Genomic DNA, 20,304 nt, shown 5'->3' with positions numbered 1-20,304 from the left:
TCAGGCTCTGGGCCAAAGGTGGCGCTACACCACTGAGCCACCAGGGCTGCCCTAAAAATAATTTTAATATAACACTCTAATGTTAATATAAAGGAGAAATAAAATTAATTAACATAAACAATATTACTTCAATTTTTAACAATGCTTGGCTGTGATTACATTAGAAGCAAAAACTTTACAAATATGGGATAGCAGAGACAGCACTGGCCTCCCCCATCCTACACCCAGCTTTATCTGGGTAATTCCTTTTCATTCCAGTCTCTGCTTAGAAGTAAGCCTCCTCTGATACACCAATAAGGTGTGGCAACCCTCCAGAGCATCCTGAAATTTCCTCTGTTATAGCACACACATCATACTACATTGCAATTTTTTCTTTACCTCTCTGGTCACTCCCTGGACAATGAAGCTTTTTTTTAAAGATGTTTTATTTATTTATTCATGACAGAGAGAGAGACAGAGAGAGACAGAGACAGAGACAGAGACACAGGCAGAGGGAGAGGGAGAGGGAGAGAAGCAGGCTCTATGCAGGGAGCCTGATGTAGGACTCGATCCTGGGTCTCCAGGATCACACCCCGGGCTGAAGGCGGTGCCAAACCGCTGGGCCACTGGGGCTGCCCAAAATTGAGTTTTTTGAGAGCATAGACTGTTTGTGGTCACTGTTACAGGACGAAATGGTTGCCACAGAATTTGCATTCATAATGGCATGTTAAAGGGAAAGGAAGTTGGAGAGCATCAAAAACTAACTTATTAAATTGTTTTGTACTTCTACTGAAGGACATTTTGGGGAAGGAAATAATGAAGTCGGGAGTATTACAGTCAGCTATTGTTTTTTTAGAAACATATTATCTTGGAAATGTGCATAAATGTCAAAAATACAAAATGTATTTTGAAAAAATTTTTATTTTGAAATAAAATTAAAAACCTGACAATACATCGGTCACGTTACTAAGGTCAACATCAACAATGATAAGTCATGTTGATAATATGTACTCTTTGATGTGATATGATGAAAATGGCACTGCACCTCTGTGGTTTTCCTCCCCCAACCCATAATTCCAGTCTACACAAAAGAAAGACATCAGACAGGGGTGCCTGCGTGGCTCAGTTGGTTCATCATCTGCTTTTGTCTCAGGTCATGGTCCCCGGGTTCTGGGATCAGGAACGTGTCTGGCTCCCTGCTCAGTGGGAAGCCTGCTTCTGCCTCTCCCCCTGCTTGTACTCTGCCCCCCCCTGCTTATACTCTCTCGAGCTCTCTCTCAAATAAATAAATAAAATCTTAAAAAAAAAAAAAAGACATCAGACAAATCTCAAGTGAGGAACATTTTACAAAATATCTGATAGGTACTCCTCAAAATTGTCAGCATCTCAAAAACAAGAAAAACAGTCTGAGGAACTGTCATCACCAAGAAGTGCTTTTAAAGAGATACAATGACTAGATGTAATATGATGTCCCAGATGAGATTCTGAAACAGAAAAAGGTAACACCTAAGGCAATCTGAATGAAATATGGACTTTTGTTAATAGTAATGTTTCAGTATTTCATTAATCATAATAAATGTACCATGCTAATATAAGAGGTTAATAATTGGGAAACTGGGTGCAGGGTATATGGGAACCCTCTGTACAAGCTCTGCAATTTTTCTGTGAATCAAAAACTGTTCTAAAACAAAAAGGTTATTTTTTATGGGAAAAACATTTAAATAGACGCTGCATCCAAAAATAATTATATAAATGCAATAAACCCATGAAAATATTCTTAACATCTTCAGTTATAAGGCAAATGCAAATGAAGACATGATATAATGCCACTACAGACACGTCAGAATGCTTAAAATGTAATAGGGTGGGAAAGTCAAGTGTGTGGACAAAGAGAAACTGAAATTTTCAAACATTGATTTCCCATAATCAATGGGAAATCATACAAATGGGAATCACACAAAATGATACAGTTGCTCTAAAAAACAAAGTGGCAACTTCTCACACATTAAACATACACTTTCCACAGATTCAGCAATTCCACTCTTAGGTTAATTAACCAAGAATAATAAAATATATGCTCACTCACATATACATACATACAACGTAAAATGATATCGTCAACCACAAGGACAACAAAAATAAAAAAAGCATTGTCACTTGGAAAATCAAGAAAACCCTGAAATAGTGATGCCTGGGTGGCTTAGTTGGTTAAGTCGTTGCCTTTGACTCAGTCATGATCTCGGGGTCCTGGGATTGAGCCCTGCAAAAAGCTCTCTGCCCAGTAAGGAGTCTGCTTCTCTGACTCCTTCTCCTTCTCCCTCTCCCTCTCCCTCTGCTCATGTTTGCATGAATAAATAAAAATCTTTAAGAAGAAAGAAAGAAAGAAACCCTGAAATAACCACAGGTTTATGTTCTTAGGCTACATATGCTAAAATATTTAGGGGTAAAGTGTCACAAGGTCTACAACTTATTCTCACATGGTTTGGCAAAAAGAAAAAAGGAAGGAATAATGAAAGGAAGAAAGGAAAGGAGAGAGGAAGAGACGAGAGAGGACAGCAACTTTGGCAAAATTGTTAAAAAGTGGTGAATTAAGATGAAGAAATGAATGAGTCACATTATTCTTATAACTTTCCTATACATTTGAAATTTGCAGAATAGAAAGTTGTGGGAAAAAGCCAGATCAGTAATAGCACTGGCAAGATGACAGGAATTTTTTTTTATTTTTTTTATTTTTTTATTTATGATAGTCACACACAGAGAGAGAGAGAGAGAGGCAGACACATAGGTAGAGAAGCAGGCTCCATGCACCGGGAGCCCGACGTGGGATTCGATCCCAGGTCTCCAGGATCGCGCCCTGGGCCAAAGGCAGGCGCTAAACCGCTGCGTCACCCAGGGATCCCAAGATGACAGGAATTTATCTAAGGGTCAATTTTTAATTTTTTTATTTCACTCACAGACTGAAGGTCAGTAAAAGTATTTATGTTGCCTGAGCACTCACAATGTGACTGTCTTCACAGAACAGGCTGTGAACTGTGATATGTTTCTTAAACTGTGAAATGTTTATTAAAAGTTGCTCAGAGGAGCATCTGGCTGACTCAGTCGGTTGAGCATCCAACTCTTGATTTCAGCTTAGGTCATGATCTTAGGGTGGATACAGCCCCCAGGTGGGATCCAAGATCAGTGGGAATTCTGTTTCAGGAGTCTCTCTTCTTCCTCCCCTACTCACTCTCTCTCAAATAAACAAATCTTTAAAAAATAATAAATAAAAAAATAAAATAAATAAATAATAAATTAATTATCAAATAAATAAAATCTTTTGAAAAAAGAAAATCATAAGGGAAATATATTTACAGTAGTATTGTACAAAATCTGCACATAAGTGGATCCACACAGTTCAAACCTGCCCTGTTCAAAGGCTATATACAATTGTATATAGCTTTCCAAAGTGACAGCAATAACTGGGATATATAATTCTGGGCTTAAAAATTTTTTTTCACCCACTGTTTAATAGCCAATAGTAAGGCATTTTAAAATCTTGTTCAAAAGCATTATTTTTAACAGCATTTGAATATTGTACTGATGCTTCCTCTCCCAGAAGGGAAGCAATTACAAGTACAGTTTTATCATTCAATCAGCAGAAGTTGTATTTTGATTTTTAAGATGATCATTAAAAGCACAATGTATCATCCATCACTCCAAGAGTACTGTTGTAGACTCCATTCTTCAGGAGGTAACCTGAGGTCAGCTCATTCAGTATCAATATAATCTTTGTAAAAAAGAGGAAGAGGGGAACACATAAATATAAAACATAACAAGCATACATGCAAAAAAACTCAATGTCAGAATGATAATATGACCAATTAATAGTGAGTAAAAAATTAGTCTATCCAAAACATCAAAGAGAATACAAGGTGAAACCAACCTACAGAATACCTCTAGCATTATTTATTCATTTTGCTGCCACATGAAAAGAAAACAAGCATGTTTCTTTTAAAAAATAAAACTAGGGGATTCCCTGGGTGGCTCAGCGGGGACCAAAGGCAGGCGCGATCCTGGAGACCCGGGATCGAGTCCCACCTCGGGCTCCCTGCATGGAGCCTGCTTCTCCCTCTGCCTGTGTCTCTGCCTCTCTCTCTCTCTCTCTATGTCTATCATAAATAAATAAATAAATCTTTTAAAAAATTAAAAAATAAAAATATTTTCTCAGAGATTGATGTTTGCAAACACCTGATAAAAAGAGCAAGAACCATAAACAGTCCTATTTAAACAAATGGTGCGTTTTTCTTTGTTCATTTAAAAAATTTGTTGGAATTAAAGATTATAATTTTCACATCTTCAAAAAAAAAGAGATATGAAATGGGACCTGCACTAACATCTCAAACTTAATAGACTATTTTTTCCTTTTGACGTTTCCCCACTACACTAGTGATTCTCAAATGCAGTCTTTGCACCAACATCATCTGGGAATCTGTTAGAAACACAAATTCTGGGCAGTCCGAGTGGCTCAGCGGTTTGTCGTCGCCTTCATTCAGCCCAGGGTGTGATCCTGGAGACCCGGGATCGAATCCCACCTCGGGCTCCTTGCATGGAGCCTGCTTCTCCCTCTGCCCCTCTCTCTCTCTCTCTGTGTCTCTCATGAATAAATAAATAAATAAAATCTTTAAAAAAAAAAAAAACACAAATTCTTGGACCTTACCCCAGGCCTCCTGAATCAGAAACTCTGGGAATGGGGCTCAGGGACAAGCCTGCAGGTGATACTGATGCTTACATAGGTTTGAGAACTACTGGTCTACATCAGCCAGGTGTTTACGTAGCTACCGCAAAAGAGAAAGAGCCATATTCTTAGTTGTTTGGTCCCAGCACAGGCCAACCTCAAGTCTCCTCACCCTCTCCATGTTTTACTAGCTCAAATCAAAAAGAGAGGAGAGTGAAGATGGCTTTCAAATGCAAGCCCATACTTGCTCATAACTGCTGTTATGCCGTTCCATCTACCTAATCCACACGTAGACTTAACATAGTAGCACATGAGGCATCTACACTGTCTCACTCAGCTAAAACTCAAGGACTAAGAGTGCATAATGGGGATGGGAAGTATTATTATTTTTCGTAAGAAGAATTACATAGCAATTGACTCCTAAACCATGTGTATGTATAATATCAATTGCAATAATATCTTTGGTATTTTCAAAAAAAAGACCCATTAAGCCCTTCCCTTTTAGAATGTTCATTTACATATAACATGTTTTTGTATACTGATTGGAAATAAAATGTCACTGAAATTACTGCACTCTCATATGGTAAAAAAAAAATTCACCTCCAAATAGAGAAGCACAAGAATATATTGTTTTCAGATTCTTTTTGCTCAGCCTTAATGCCTGCCTGATCAAAGAAATTATAGCCCTAAAAATGAGCAAGCCTATTCTGAATTAAAACAATTTTTTTAAATAAAGAAGAATGTAATTAATGAATGAAAACACTGTCCCATGCACATGCACTGTTTTATAATAAGCATAGTGGGAGGGGAGGTTATACATTTTATTTTTATTGTTTTAAAATTTTTATTTATTTATTTGAGAGAGAGAGTGTGTGCGTGTGAGAGCACAAGCAGGGGGAGAGGCAGAGGGAGAGGGAGAAGCAGACCCCTGCTGACCCTGATGTGGGGCTCCATCCTAGGACCCTGGGAGCATGACCTGAGCTAAAGGCAGACACTTAACAGACAGCCACCCAGGCGCCCAAGGTTATAAATTAAAAACAAAACAAAACAAACAAAACAAAACAAAACAAAACAAAAAAACACCCAGCTACTGGGACAGCTAGTTAAGATGTTCAGAGGATTAGATAGCAGGGTGAACTGAGGTCAGCAGCAGGAACCTCCAAACAGATGTGGAAATGAAACTGGTTTTTGAAGGATGGATATGTAGAGAGTTGGGAATGAAAATTCCAGACGGGCAAATGCCATGAGCAAAGACTGAATATACTTGGCACATTTGAGGAATAATAGAGTAGACCAATTTAGCTGGAGTAGGACATCCGTATGGGAAAAAATTGGTAGACTGGGCCCATTTTACTGTGGCCTTAAATGTCAGGCCCAGGCATTTGATTTGTTCTAAGGACAATGAGGAACCATTTAAAATTCTAGGGACATAAAGGAAGCTGTATTTTAGGAAGATCAATTTGACTAAATGTGTGGAATAGGTAACAGCTAGGTTTCTCAAGTTGTAAAATGTGTATGAAATCACCTGGGATTCCATTAAAATGCAGATTCTGATTCAGTAGGTCTGGTGTACAGGCTAAGACTCCTTATTTCTAACATAATCCCGGTGATACCCAGACTGTTGGTCCTCAGCACTTTGAGCAATGGGAGGATTAGGGTATGGTTCTAAATTTGTGATATACTCTGAGGTCTAACATTTGAAATAGGAAGAGAAAACATGCCATAAAGAAAGTAACTTTTCTTTTTTGTAGTACAAGAAGACATATCTTAAAAGCTGGTAAATAAAAAAAAAAGAAATATTAAAATTATATTCTATTTGCCTTAAAAGAAGGCAGGAAAGGGTGTAGAGGGAAAAAAAAGAAGGCAGGAAAGAAAGAACCAAAGAACAACAACAATAGATTGGACAAATAGAAAATAGGCAAACCATAGTAATAATCACATACAGTGAAATAAATGGATTAGAACCAGACATATATGTGTGATTAACTGATTTTTTGACAAAGTCTCAGAAACAAATCAGTGGAATCTTCTCAGCAAATGGTATTGAAACAATTGGATATTCATATGCCCCATCCCCCCAAAAAGAACCCTGCACCATGCTAAAAAATTAACCAAAAATAAATCATGAACCTAAATGTAAAATGTAATAAAACTATAAAACTTTTGGAGTACCTGGGCGGCTCAGTCAGTTAAGTGTCTGCTTTCGGCACAGGTCATGGTCCCAGGGTCCTGGAATGGAGTCCCATATCTGGCTCCTTGCTGAGTGGGGAGCCTGCTTCTCCCTCTGCCCTCTGCATCTACCCCTGCTCATGCTCATTCCCTCTCTTTTTCTTTCTCAAATAAATAAAGAAAATCTTTAAAAAAAAAAAAAAGCAATTATTAAACTTCTACAAGAAAGCATAGGAAAAAAATCTTTGTGACTTCAGTTTAGACAAAGATTTCTTTGCTTACAACACCAAATGTGCTATTCATTTAAAAAAGAAAAAAAGAAATAGGTTAACCTGGCTTCATCAAAATTCAAAACTTCTCTCTGAAAGACATCTTTCAGAAAATGATAAGCCACAAACTAGTTGAGAATATCTGCAAATTACATATATGATAAAGGACTTGAATCCAGGATTAATAAAGAACTCTCAAAATTCAACAATGAGAAATACAACCACTCAATAAAAAGAAAGGGCCAATGGAAAAAAATAGCTTTTTACAAATTTATGACACTGGTCTGTTTATTTGTTTGCAAGGAACAGACATTTCTCTTTCAAGCCGCTAAAGTGAAAACAGAGGCTATAAAAAAAGAACATGTGAGAATCTTACAGAAGCAAATGCAGAAAGTATGGTACAATGCCTCTCAGGAAGTACTGATCTCTGCACCTCTCTGCTCTAGACTTTCCCATCTTCTCATGCTTCTTCTGCTTATTCATTATCAGTTTGCCCATTAGGACTCTCACTTCTGACTCTGAATTAACTTTCAGTTAAGTCTCAGTTCAAGTTCTCAGGGGAGGGGCAGCTGGGGGGTTCAGTTGGTGAGGCATCTGCCTTTGGTTCAGGTCATGATCCCAGGGTCCTGGGATCAAGCCTCATGTTGCTGTCCCCCCAGCAGGGGATCTGCTCTCCCTTTCCCTTTGCCCCTCTCCCTTTGCCCTTCCCCATTTCTCATGATCTCGCTTGCAATCTCTCTCTGAAATAAATAAATAAAATCTCTTAAAAAATGCTTTTAAAAAAAGTTGGTTGGTTCAGGAGAGAACCAGCTTGGATCAGTCTTTGGATTGGTTACCGGGGTCAGGAGTCCATCTCTGATTCAATCATCTGTTACCTAGACAGAGACTTTCTTATAATATTTCAGGGTCTATGAGTGAAATGAAGAGGGACAGTTGAGCATGGCAAACAAATTGATAAACAAATCTGTTAAAATGACTGGCAGGAGAGACTCTCAGGTTCAGCTGAGGCCTCTATTATTTGTGTAACAGAAGTCAAGTACTTCCCTTGCTCTAAAGGTGTGTGCTTTTCTGAGCATGTTAAAACATGGAGAAACCAGTTCTGCCAAACCTAAGGTATCATCCTCCTCCAGATTATGGGAGTTGATGAAAAATTCACTGAGGTTGAAGAAGCAGGTGGTTAAGTCTGCGCCCTGTATTGCTATGCATGAGGCAACATGGGCGTTCTTGTCCCTCAGAGGAGGTTTTTAAGAGAATCACTTGGAGAGTTTGATATTTGGGGGTATGTGGGAATTGTCTCATCTTAAAAAAGCTGAAAGTGTCTACATTAGCCACAGATGGCAGAGCCAAAAGGAGGAAGGACAGGAGAGAGAGACGCCATCCCAGGAATGAGCTGGACTTAAGCCTATAGGGACATTGCGTGGGAGTTGGAAAAAGTACAACCCTGCAAGAGGAAACTGGCCTGGATTTAAAGGGTGCCTGCCTCTTTTAAGAGCAACCATGTCAAATGTGGACCCTTTAATGTGGACTAGTTTTTTTTCCTATCTAAGAATTACCTGAAACTGAGAGTTGATCAAGATTTTATCTGAGGTATAGAGAAGCGTGAATCTTCAGAGCTGATTTAAATGGAGAATGGGGAGGTGCCTGGGTCACTCAGTCAGTTAAGCGGCTGTCTCCATCTCAGGTCATGATCCAGGGTCCTGGGATGGAGTCCTGTGTCAGGCTCCCTGCTCAGCAGCAGGTCTGCTTCTTTTCCCTCTGCACTCCCCCGCACTCCTGCTCTCTCTCACTCTGTCTCTCTCAAATGGATAAATAAACTCTTAAATAAATAAATGGAGAATGGAGGTGGGGTAGGAGGGTCTTGCCTGCACTATTCTAGTCCAACAGCTTTTTTTTTTTTTTTCCCCTAATGAGATAAAGCCTACTGCTTTATTCAGGTTATTTGCATATTCCAGCAAGCTTGCGGGGGGGGGGGGGGGGGGGGGGGGGGGGGGGGGGAGGCGGGGGAAGGGAAAGAAACCACAAAGAAAGTCACTGATGTATAGGGCAAATGTACGGTTTTCTTTTTTTGGTTAGAGGAAAAAAAACTATATAATCAATATCCCACTCATAAATAAATGTGAGGAAAAAAACTGATAGTTTTTACTCTAGCATTTATGTGTATATTCTCATTTCATATGTACAGTTTATTTGGGTATTACTACTATCCACTGGCAGAGTACCTAAAAGCAAAAACAAATATCAGGAAGGAAAAAGCATTACCAAGGGGGAAGCTCAAGAAGATGGGCTCAGGAAGGTGGGTGGCCTACCAGGCACCAGGCCAGTTGGGTCAGTGGAAGCAGACTGTGCCGGAAGGCCCTGTAGCTCTCTTCCAACTCCTGCAGCAGCTCATCATTTTAATTCTCCATGTCCTCCCTGTGCTGAGTGCACTGGCGTAACTCACAGATGAGCCATGCCCCCAGGGGAGCCTCTCCGTTGTTGTTGTTGTTGTTGTTGTTGTTGTTGTTGTCCTTGATGTCCACGTTGCTCATAAGCATGGGCTGGCAGGTCTCCTGCTCTCTGCAATTCAGATCTTCAACCATCTGGTCATTCATTCATTCTCTCTTCACAGGTGAGGAACAGATCAAACAGAGATTTGCAATTCTGGAACCTTTCTGGCCCAGTTTCATTCTCTTATTTCTGTCCTTTCTAAGGAGATCATTGTACATCTCAGGTAGTTTTGAAATCGTATATATCTGGCTTGACGAGAGCTCATCCTGTAAACTTCACATGAGTTCCTATTCCAAAAAACTGGATACTGAATCCTCATTTGCTGAGGATGTTGTGTGCCTCCATGCTCCCGCACACCACCCCCACTGGCGGCAACAGCAAAGACTACCTGAGGCAACTGCATGCACCCCATGTGCCCTCCAATGGGCCCTTTAAAACACTCACAAATGCAAAATTATGTCACCTCCATGGTGGTAGTGGATTCCATTCACTAATTAATTGGAGAATAGTCTGGCATGCTGAAAACAGAACTTGGAGTGGGGCACCTATGTGGCTCAGTTGGTTAAGTAAGTCTGCCTTTGGCCCAGGTCATGATCTCAGGATCCTGCAATTAAGCCCATCAGGCTCCTTGCTCTGCTATTTCCTCTTCCTCTGCCCTTCTCCAACCCCCTCCAGCCTATGCTCACTCATTCTCTCTTTCTCTCAAATGAATAAATAAAATCTTAAAAAAAAAAAAGAAAGAAAACCAAAGGGGGGGGGGATCTGTTTGGTTTTTAACTTCTAATTCTTTCTTGAAGTAAAACTGTGCTTCATTTGGGATTTAGAACCCAACACAAAATTTGCTAGAAGCTCCGATGAAGGAGAAGGGAAAGAGCAAGATACATATTCTTCTGTAAAAGCCACATAAGATTTTCTAATGAAAGCTTACGACAGATTGGGGAATGGAAAAACTAGTTAAATCATATTATATACTTTCATATAGTCAAGTAAAAGCAATCCTGCAGCCTCAATTTAGTTTAGCTAGACCAAGAGAAGATACGTGCTACCCGAGCTCCACCCCTTAGCTTCACCAGGAGATCCCAGAAGCTGAAGAGGGAGGTCAGTCACACAAACCAAAAGGTTTACATTCCCTACTGCGCCAAGACCTCTAAGATTCCACTAGGCTTCTGAAAGATTCCATTGTAACCACAGATTCTTATCCAGTGTCCTAGTATGTCATTTTGTTTAGCAAACATTTCTCATTTCTCATGCTAAGTTAATTCATTCCCTTTTTTTCCTTTCTTCTTGCAGAGCCTTCTCCATGTCTGGCACTGTTCTATAAGCTCCACATGGAAGTTATATTTGAGTGTATGGCAGTGCCGGTAATAAATAATACATCTACTGAAATATATTAGATGATAGTAAATGTTTTATTAACCAAAAAAAAAAAAAAGACAGGGGAAATGAACAGAGATTGCTGGCGAAATGAATTTAAAATAGAGGGTCAGAGAAGGACTCCTTGAAAAAGGTAACATTTTGAGCGAAGACTTGAAGATAGGAGCATCTTGGAATATTCAAGGAACAGCAAGAAGTTACTAGAGCTGGAACAGAGGGAGACAGAGAGAAGTGTAAAGTGGGAGAGGGAAGAAGGGCCAGATCACTTGGGAACTCTTAGCTACTATGAAGACTTTAACTTTTACTTTGAATGAGATGGGAAACCATTCAAGGGTCAAGAAGTGACATGACCTAACATTTCAATAGGATCATTCTGGATAAAGATGATATGGGATGGAGTGCCAGGAGCAGCCAACCATCTGGGAGGTTAAAACACCCCAGGCCACAGATGATAAAGGCAAGGACTGTGGGTCAGGATGGCAGCTCCTGGAAGAAATAAGGATGAGAGGAATAACCAGATTCTGATAAATAATTCCCTGAATACCATACCAAGCAAGGTGTTGTGCTTGTACTTGGCATAGAGAAGACAAAAAGGCAAATGCAAAACAAATTTAAATTTAGCAATTAACCTATCAAGGGGAATTTGGCTATTTCAGGAGTATTTTATATTAGTAAAGTCTACAGGTACTTTTCAAGTATAAAACTTTTAGGTGTAGACATTCTGGAAACCAGAGAAGCCTTGAAACCATTTAAAATGCATATCAGATTCATTGAAAGCATTTATGAATTTGACAAAGTATCTTACGCAAGGAAAAAAATGCCCTAGAAGGAAAAGACAGATATTAGATTTTCTCTTAAAAAAATACACCAAAGGAGATATAAATAGAAAATAGCTGAAAATACACGTAGGTGTCACAATGTGCCAGATTATCATCTGATATTTCCAATCAAGATCTAGTACCAAAAGTACCAAAGTCAATGCTAAATGACACAAACCATTTTCCAATGAGGAAAGGGCAATCAGTAGAAATAAGAAAGGACTAAAAAAAAAAAAGCACAAAATATGGCACTAAATGTATGTGATTTTAAGAGATAAAGAACTGCAAGGCAGAGGTCTTCCTTCTAGTATGATAACAGAGATAGAGACAGACAACTAGCAAAAATGCTATGTATTCATGAAGGATAATATAATACAAATTTGATAATGAAATTATACAAAGCAGGAAACATTTTTGAAATGTCATCAAACAGTGCCAGTGAATATTATTTCTGCCAAAGAACAGCACGAGGAATGTTTTATTCAAGAGTATCCAAGGAAATAAGAAGTACATTTAAATGGGACATGTCTCAGCTATATCAAAAAATTTTTAATGAAAAACAGAAAAGCACCTTCTGGGAATAAAAGTATTACATTTTTTGTTCCGGGAATAAAAGTGCTATATTATGTATACTCTCATGAAAAATGATTAGAGGTATCCTTGGCTTTTTGAAAGTTCATGTTATAGTACTTTGCTTTTATGAAAGACCTACCTGTTTGTGTTAACTGAAAGAAATCCAAAGAGGATTTTCACTTTTAAGAAGGAAGATGAAAAGTGCAAATAGTGTTCAATGCTTGTTTTGCAGCAAAACAAATTTATGCTATAAAGGTGGTGTACACCTGGAGCAGAGAGAGTAGGCCCACCAAGCTCCTTCGCAGGAACTACGCTTAGCATCTAAGCACCAAGACATCATAGCTTTGAACCGTGTCTGTGAGTATCTGTGCTTTATCTTGATTTATTGTGTACATCCATTAACAAGATGTATCCCAAGATCCCAGAAAAGCCTAAAATAGGTTATTTTTTGGTCTGGGAATGCTAAAAAAATTTTCCATATAAATTATTGGTAATTGCTTCTTCACTTTGCGTCATTCAGCTTATGAAAGATTTCATGGGAACATTTTACTTTTAAATCGAAGGGGAAAACCTGTACTTAGTATTTAATAGCTTGGTTTTAAAGTTAAAACAAGACAGGCAAATAACAGAGATTTAACAATTTATTTTACTTTGTCACCAAGTAGCCATGATTATTAGCAGTGCAACATGTCTTCTTAGTCTTTGTTTTTTCCTTCCCTTTCTCCTAAAAAGAGGAAAGTTGTTCTCTCCAGGGGGAGAGGAGAGGGAGAGAGCGATTATGATAAATTACATAATGGTCCTTTGATACTTAGGACAAATGTTTATACTCCTCTTTTCCCTATCAAATTTGTCCCCCAGGCTTGGGGATATCCCTTATCTTCCCTGATAGTTTCTGGAACACCCCATTTTCTCTCCAGTCACATCACCCTTGATAACTTCAACATCCCTGTCCATGACTTTTTGACAACCTGACCTCATATTTTCTCAGCCTGATTGACTGCTTGCACCTATCTTCCTTGGATATTGAGTCTGGTCAACCTCTCAGCTTGTAAATAAATGCCCATCCCCAGCCATCACCTCTTTTCTTGTCATTTCTCCCATTCTACTGAATCCGGTATTTGTCCTCAGAGTAATTATAAATTCCATCAACTCTCAACTAGTAGTGCTATGGTTAAGACTACAGATTGTCAAGTCAGTCTGCCTAAGTTTAAATCCTGACCCTCTCTTCACTAGCTGAGTGACCAGAGACAAATTATTTAATCCCTCTATGCCCTAAATTTCTGTAAAGGTGAAATGAGATAATCCACATAAGCCTGGCACACATTAAATCTGTGGACATTAGCCAGTTGTGTCAGTATTCCAACTGGCTTCACTTGTCCTTTGTGGAGCTTGGTCCCCATAGAGATCTTGGTTTTCTCCCACTGGTTGGTACTTGTCCCTTCCATTGTTCACTTTTTTCATTTCAGCTCCAGGATTGATTTAAATCTTGATTACTTCCTCGACCTAGTTGGATCAACTCTAGACTACCAGGGACACTTAGTAATATTTTTATAATTAATCTTTCCCTGAGGGGCAGTCCGGGTGGCTCAGCAGTTTAGTGCTGCCTTCAGCCCAGGGCCTGATCCTGGAGACCTGGGATCGAGTCCCATGTCGGGCTCCCTGCATGGAGCCTGCTTCTTCCTCTGCCTGTGTCTCTGCCTCTCTCTCTCTCTCTCTCTCTCTCCGTGTCTCTCATGGATAAATAAATAAAATATTAAAAAAAAAAACTTTCCTTGAGTCCTTATTCCATTCCCCACAATAGCTGCTCTAAACCACCTCTATTTTCCTAAAGTTCCCAAATCTTGCCCTGCCTAAAATGTTTTTATGACACGAGGTTCCTACTTCACCAGAAGACAGAGGCTACCCGGTTACCAAGAAAGCTTCTCCTATACTCTTTCTTCCCATGAAGAAGGAACCCAATGAATGTAACTCTTAGCTCTCTGTCCCTGTATTCAGGGAATGACTCACTTGATTGGTAAGTTCGTGCAGAATAAACTAGCATTCTTTAACCAGCCTTTAGATCTCTTGGCAACCAGCCACCCCACACAGACTGGACCAATCACTCTCTCATTTCACTGGCCATAGGAGGTACAGGAGGCCAGCTCAGTCCTTGGAGGGCCTGGGAAACCTATAGTTTGGAGAGGGAGTATAGCCCTGAAATCTGAACACCTCCCAACAGACATGTTGAGGAATATTAAAAAATCAACACCCAAACTGGGAATTTAGAAGAGTTATATAAATTCAGAGTTTTGAGAGGACTTTAGAATGTTTTAATCTTGGCAGTTGTATGGGCTTTTAATAGCTGCAGTTTGGGACAAATGCTGGCAAGGATATGGAGTAATAGGAATGATCATTCATTGCTGATGGACATGCAAAATGGTACAGCCACTCTGGAAGACAACTTGGTAGTTTCTCACAAAACTAAACATGCTCTTACCAAAATTTAGAAGCAAGCAAGATATGTTCCAGTTGGTAAATGGATAAACAAACTGTGGTATATCTAGTCAAAGGAACATTATTAGGCATTAATAATAAGCTATTGGGGTGCCTAGGTGGCTCAGTCAGTTGCGCATCCAACTCTTGATTTCAGCCTAGGTCATAATCTAGGGGCTGTAAGACCGCGCCCTGCATTGGACTCTGCACTGGGAGCACGGAGTCTGCTTAAGATCTTCTCTCTCCCTCTCTTAAAAAAAGAAAAAAAGTATCAAGCCATCAAAGGACACGGTGGAATGGTGGAATGTTAAACACACTTAATACTAAGTGAAAGAAGCCCATCTTAAAAAGGCTAGGTACCACTCCAACTATATGACATTTGGAAGAGGCAAAACTATAGAGACAGTAAAAAGATAAATGGTTCCCAGGAGTTGGGGAAGGAGGGATACACAGGCACAGCAGAGAATTTTTAGAGCAGGGAAACAATTCTATATACTATCTTAGTGGATATATGTTATTATATACTTGTCCAAATCTATAGAATGTACAACACCAAGAGTGAAACCTAAGGTAAACCTTGGACTTTCAGTGATAATAGTACATCAATGTAGATTCATCCACTGTAACAAATGTACCATTCTGGTGCAGAAAGTTGGGGGGGGGCAGGTTGTGTGTTGGCGGGGGTTAGAGGAGATACAGGAACTTTTCTCCGTATTTGCCACTAAACTTTTCTGTGAAGTTAAAACCACTCCCCCCCCTCAAAAAAAAGAGTCTATTTTAAAAAACAACAGTGGTACCTGGGTGTCTCAGTCCTTTAAGCCTCGGCCTTCAGCTTAGGTCATGATCCTAAGGTCCTTGGATCAAGTCCTGAATCCAGCTCCCTTCTGGGCAGGAAGTCTGCTTCTCCTCTTACCCCTCCACCCTGCTTATGGGCGCTCTCTCGCTCTTTCTCTCTCTCTCTCTCAAATAAATAAAATCTTTAAAACAAACAAACAAACACCCCTCACACATACAAAACCAACACCACCACCTATGCTAGGAAGGAGGTTTCCTTGTCTAATAGAGGATATTTTTTAAAAATACAGATTCTTAGGCCTCATCTCAGAACTACTAAATCATTACTACAGGAACATGACATAGGAATCAGTACTTTTTTGCCTACAGTTGTTACTAATAAGCACCCAGGTGATTGTTTTGATCAGACAAGTTTGGGAAACATTGGCTTAGGTCATTCTATAGGTGAAAGCAGTTATAGCAACTGATGGCCAAGGATCACAATTGCTCAGAAGATACTACACAAGCAGTATTGGTGAACGGAATTCACTCTAAATGCAGCTCAAAGCCAACAGTATCCTTCCACGCACCTTTGGAGTCAGAGGGCTACATAACATGCTTTGACCAATGGAGTGTGAATGGAAATGATGTGAATAAAAGAAGCATGTGCTAACTCTGGGCAGAAGTTCTTAGGGGTAGGGTATAACTTGTTACATTCCCTTGTCCCTGCTGTGAGAAACATGGAAGAATTTGTGGAGATTGTGTCATCCTAGTTCCTTAAGTGAATACAGTGTGAACAGAACTCCCTGCCAATCCACAATGGATGCATAGTATGAGTGAAAAATAAACTGCCGTTGTCTCCAGCCACCAAAATTCTGAAGCTCTTTGTTACTGCAGCGTAACTTCCCCTACCATTACTGATACAGATTTTAAACTCTACAAATTTCTAAGCTTCCAAAAAAACAGTATCTCAAATGCCAGTCTGAGAGAGAAATTAATATGAATAGCAAATTATCCTTCTAGAAATGGAAAATTCAAAGTGCCAAATTTAACATCTCCTAATTATGTTCACAGGACATGGTTTCCTGAGCCTTGTGTCAGACCAACTATCTTGGTAAAGCTAAAACTCAGAATCTCCCTGACTGACCCCAGAGAAATTGACCTGGTATTTGACAACACCAGTTAATGGGCTTTTGAGAACACAATTTTGCTTGGAATGACACCACCAGAGACTGGGAATAGTTTTTTCTAAATTTGATGGGTGTGGGGACAGAGCTGCAATAATTTTGTGGGTCTCATGGACTTTTTTGATTCTCCAGAAACTCAGTGAGAGCTGAGTTTGATATTAAAGTAATACAATTTTTGTGGGGCACCTGGGTGGCTCAGTGGTTGAGCATCTGCCTTCGGCTCAGAGTGTGATCCTGGGATCGAGTCCTGCATCCAGCTCCCTGCATGGAGCCTGCTTCTCCCTCTGCCTGTCTCTGCCTCTCTCTCTCTGTTTCTCATGAATAAATAAAATCTTTAAAAAAAAATACAATTTTGTCCAAGCTACAACTGTTTACAAAAAAATTCCAACCTGATTTAAGCCTTGAACAACTCTTCTAATTAAGATTGAGTGAGGGACACCTGGGTGGCTCAGCAGTTGAGCGTCTGCCTTCGGCCCAGGGTGAAATCCTGGAGTCCCAGGATGAGTCCCACATCAGGCTCCCTGAATGGAGCCTGCCTCTCCCTCTTCCCTTCCCTCTCCCTCTGCCTATGTCTCTGCCTCTCTCTCACTCTCTGTGTCTCTCATGAATAAATAAATAAAATGTTTAAAATATTGAGTGAAATATGAAGTGGAAAGGATGAATTCTGGACATTATATTTCTTTGAAGTTTAAATTTCAAAGGCAAGAGAATTTAAGTTTAGTCATTAGTTTCCCTAGACTCTTTAAGGAGTTTTAATCTTGAGACTAAAATTTTCCTTGGGAATTTGATAATGGGAGAGAGTTTGTGGTCATATTTGAAGGGTCTATGTCGACTGCATTTTATTGTTGAAGTATCTTGATGGTACTATGTAATCTAATTGCAAGCCCTCTTACATGTGAAATCAGACAATACTACTGAATATAACTGGTAAAGAAAAGAGGGGAATGAATTTCCAGATTTGGAGTTTTTATAATTAATATACTATTTGTGGTAGTTGTAACATGGCCTCTTTTCTGTCTTGTCCTAGCAGACAAGAGAGAGAGGCAGAGACACAGGCAGAGAGAGAAGCAGGCTTCTCTCTCATGTAGGGCTTAGTCCTGGTGGGGAGTCAGGTTGGTTGTGAAAGTACATACACCTTAGACCATTCTAGCACCATTGCATAGGGCCTAGACCACTGTAGCACCATCTGATCTTCCAAAAGTTTCTAATGTTTAACTGAAAAATTGAGGCCACAAAGCTTCTCCTCCATTTTGACTACTAACCTTATATGAACTCTTTAAGCTTTGTACACCAAATGAGACTCCTTTTTGTAATCTGGTGCATCTTTTTGTAATCTGGTGTTGTGTTTTATTTTGGCTTTCTTGACTTATCACATGTGAATCTTATTGTTCTCATGATGTGTGCCTACCTGCATATATTTGGAAATTCATACCTTGCTACCTAAACTTGTTATTAATGTTGTTTGTGGGGTTTAGATTAAGCTTGTTTCATTTTTTAGAGAGAGAGAGAGTGAGCATTAGAGCCGAGGGAGAGGGAGAGAGAACCCTAAGGAGGCTCCACACCCAACATGGAGCCCCATAAGGGCTGAATCTCATGATCCTGAGATCACAACCTGAGCCAAAATCAAGAGTCAGACATTTAACTGACTGAGCCACCCAGGTGCCTCTAGGCACCCAGATACTAATCAACTTGCTCTGTTTTTGTAGGAAGATACGGGAATATTTAAAAACTATACCACTTTTAACTTCCCAAAATGCTTTTTGCTTTTTTTTTTTTTTTGATCCTTTCATGTAGCAAAGATAATTACATGCTCACCAAATCTCTTTTCATATTTTTTCTATATTCTCTGTCCCTCCCTTCTGCCCCCCTTCCTGAATTAAGCATGACCAGGGGACTTGTTCTGCCTAGTGAAACATGAATGGAAGTAACAGGTGTCACTTCACAGTGGTGGGAGGGAGGCCCTTCTGCATCACTCCTTCATCTCTCTCTTCCCCTCTGGTCATGAGCATATAGCCCAAGAACTGAAGCAGTCAGCCTCAGTGGGTCTCAGCATAGAGGGTAGCCATCTACAGTAGAGTCTGCATTATTAAGAAATAATTTTTTATTTCTTAGGTCACTATTCTCTTGGTGGTACTGCTAAAGCATAAACCCAGACTACCCAGACACTTCCCCATCTACTTCCACTATTATCCCTTTTCACTTCTTCCTTGTAAATATGCTCAAGTATCTCCTAGCCAAGAAAAAACCTTTCCCCGATCCTACTATTTCTTTTAAGATTTTATTTATTTATTTATTTATTTATTTATTTAATTTATTTATTCATGAGAGACAAAAGGAGAGACAGAGGCAGAGACACAGGCAAAGGGAGAAGCAGACCCCATGCAGGGAGCCTGACGTGGGACTCGATTCCGGGTCTCCAGGATCACGCCCTGGGCTGAAGGCAGCACTAAACTGCTGAGCCACTCGGGCTGCCCGATCCTACTATTTCTTAAATTATCATATATCTTCCTCTCATTCACTGATACATTTCTCGAAGTAAAAATCTATATTTGCTACTTCCATTTCCTCACCACCCACTCACTCCTTAATTCCTGGGGATCTGACTTCTGTTTTCTTCATTCTTCAGAAACTATTTTCTTTAAGGTTATAATAATCTCCTACTTTCCAAATCACATTCAACTCTGCTCAACCTCTCTTCTACCAATGCCCCAAACTCTAGTCAAATGGTTTTAAGTCTCTTTATACTCAGAGACTCCTTTGAAAGTCAGATGTTATGAATCTTATTCTCAGAAAAATCACATATACATATATACAAAATTTCCATAAATTTCAGAGATTTTGACCTCAACACTCTCCCAAAGCCCATTCATAATTAACCTAAACATCTCTGTACCTTGGGTAAAGAATTCTGCTCTGGTCTGTAAAACTAAGAAACAGAAAGTGAAGAAAGTCATCCATTCCCACAAAACAGTCAGATGGAGTATTTTTTCACTTCCGAATGTATTTTCCTATACCACTCTACCCTAAAGTTTGGTCTCTCCTCTATTTTTTGCATTTCTGTAGTGGCTTCATACATTGCCTATTCTCATGCATCTCTCTCTTCGTTCAGTCATGGAGTACTTGTGGAGTAAAACACAATGTTATGTTCCTCTTATCCCAAAGGATATGACAAGATAGTTGGGAAAGAGACATGTTCACATTAAAACTTGAGTAATAAAGGGCTCCTGGCTGGCTCAGTCAGTAGAGCATGTGACTGACTCTTAATGGCAGGGTCAGGAGGTCAAACACCACATTGGGAGTGGAGCCTACATAAAATAAAATAAGATTAAATTTGAGTAATAAAATAAGGAAGAACATGAGTAAGTGGGAGACATACGGAACTATTTCTGAGGAAGGTTCAGATACTGATTTCTGTTAGAAAGGGAAGGCAAACTGGATCTTGAAAGATGGGCCTGGCTTTTCTGTAAGTAGAGAAGGAAGAATGTGTG

At 39.6% G+C, this 20,304-nt stretch overlaps 1 protein-coding gene across 6 annotated transcripts in view; it reads right to left on the bottom strand.

The window, feature by feature from the left end:
* ACYP2 (acylphosphatase 2) overlaps positions 1-20,304 on the bottom strand; it is a 254,520-nt gene that overhangs the window by 217,159 nt on the left and 17,057 nt on the right. The gene's annotated exons all lie outside the window — the stretch shown is intronic.

This window comes from Canis lupus, chromosome 10 (assembly GCF_011100685.1).
Source record: "Canis lupus familiaris isolate Mischka breed German Shepherd chromosome 10, alternate assembly UU_Cfam_GSD_1.0, whole genome shotgun sequence".
In the NCBI taxonomy this organism is placed as follows: domain Eukaryota; kingdom Metazoa; phylum Chordata; class Mammalia; order Carnivora; family Canidae; genus Canis; species Canis lupus.
Note: the sequence above shows the minus strand (reverse complement) of the source record. Positions and strands in the feature narration are given on the sequence as shown.